The sequence below is a fragment of the Schistocerca americana genome, chromosome X, assembly GCF_021461395.2.
Source record: "Schistocerca americana isolate TAMUIC-IGC-003095 chromosome X, iqSchAmer2.1, whole genome shotgun sequence".
Taxonomy (NCBI): Eukaryota; Metazoa; Arthropoda; class Insecta; order Orthoptera; family Acrididae; genus Schistocerca; species Schistocerca americana.
The window spans coordinates 754,787,030-754,789,071 of record NC_060130.1 but is presented as its reverse complement, the minus strand read 5'-3'; the positions used below and the strand labels follow the sequence as shown (position 1 = coordinate 754,789,071).

Below are 2,042 nucleotides of genomic sequence, written 5' to 3'. Positions count from 1 at the left end.
GGTAATTTAAGGCACTACAATCCGGATCCCTGGATTTGAATATTCTTACAAGGGGAGGGCACGACATTGGGATCACGGGTTTACTTTAAACTTTGTAGACCTTTAGTACGCCATTAAAACAACTTAATGTGCAAGTTGTAAGGTGCAGCACTCTGGCATTTCCGTGAAAATCGAAAGAGGAGCTTTATGCATTTATTGTATAACTGATGTATCTGAGTGAAAGCAGCTAGCCTAAGCAGTCACTATGGTCAAGTGATAAGTCGCCTTTCGGCACGCTAGCGGCACGGACGCCTTGTTTACGTCCTCGCCGCGCAGCTCGCTCGCGGAGTTGTTTACGTGATTCTACGGCCTTAGCGCGCTATATTTCCTTCGACAGATTATGGCTTATGCCCACAGAAAATCGACGCTGAAGATTAGCTTTGCACCTGAATATGCCCAAACAAAAGCACTGGATATCGAACAGTTTATCACAGATGAAGTCAAGATTGATTGAAACGATCTTGTTGGCATCCACCTGTCTATAGTGAGCAGTGTGGTCTACGTGAAATTGGTTAACGAAGACATATGTGACAAAATTCTACGTGCAACTCGAAGTGGTTCTAAGTTCCGTCACTCTGATGGACACATCGGTGACGCAACTGTGGAACATGCGGGACTTGGACTGCGGACGATACGTGTATTTGAACTCCCTTTCGAGGTGCCTTCAGAGGTAGTGGTATCTGCATTCCGCCCATATGGCAAGGTGATTAGCCATACAGCTGAAAAGTGGGCTCAGTTCACTACATACCCGGTTCTCAATTGAGTACGACAGATCCGCATAGAGCTAACCAAATATGTGTACTCCGTCTTCAGGCCACGAGTGGCCTACCAGGACCATCCGACCGCCGTGTCATCCTCACTGGACGATGCGGATAGGAGGGGTGGGGGGTTATCACACCGCTTTCCCGGTCGTTATGATGGTATTCTTGACCGAAGCCGCTACTATTCGGTCGAGTAGCTCCTCAATTGGCATCACGAGGCTGAGTGCACCCCGAAAAACGGCAACAGTGCATGGTGGCCTGGATGGTCACCCATCCAAGTGCCGACCACGTCCGACAGCGCTTAACTTCGGTGATCTCACGGGAACCGGTGTATCCACTGCGGCAAGGCCGTTGCACCAAATATGTGCAGTCCTACTTATATATTGGTGGCTGCCGTGCAATTATTATTTATGATGGCCAGCCGAAGACATTCTCGGGATGTGGCAAAGAAGGACACCTCCGTTCCAGCTGTCTGCAACGCAGAATCACGCAGTTACCGCCTGGGGACCTGCCGGCCACGACCGCTCCGACGTCGCTACCGCTGACGTTTGTCGAAGTTCTCCATAACGACCCCCGACCGCGATCACCACTGGCTCCTACTACTGCCACATCGTCGTCTCCGGTACTGTCTCGGGCTGTTTCGGAAGGACCGGCGCCTTTGCTCCCTCCTCCCGACATGTGCATTGGTGAGGAATCTCTGAGACAGGGGACGGCCCTTGACTCCTTGGTCGTGCTACAGATGCTTTTGTGCCCGAACATCCGGATCCCCAGGCGTCTTCGGACACTGAAGATCACGTGCGCAAGAAACGGTCGCCGAAGAGACGTCGGAAACGTCGGATCACCCCGTCTGACACCTGCAGGACGCAGTCTCAATATGAGGATCACACCTATCAAGATGTTGCCCCGATGGACGATTCCATGGTGGAAGCACCAGTCTGCACCAGTCTGCACTCCGTCGAAGGTACAACCATCTTTGCATGCACCAGACGCTGTACCTATGGACGTTGAACAGCAGCTGAGCCAGCACCACTCTTCCACCGCCGACGTGATGCCGCCTTCCGACTCCACAGGTACTTCACCGGACGAACACCGTCCTCGCACCTTTGCGTGATCTGACGATGTAAACGACGAAACACCCACCGTTTAGACAGCAGCGATTACTGCTGCTCCAACCCACGACTGCTAATCGACAGTGTTGCTGGATGGGGATGTGGAGTCTCCTGGGAGAACATTCCTGTTCGT

The 2,042-nt window shown here is 52.3% G+C and overlaps 1 pseudogene; it reads right to left on the bottom strand.

The window, feature by feature from the left end:
- Positions 1 to 1,038: 1,038 nt before the first annotated feature.
- Positions 1,039 to 1,156, bottom strand: LOC124557308 (annotated as a pseudogene).
- Between the last annotated feature and the right edge of the window lie 886 nt (positions 1,157 to 2,042).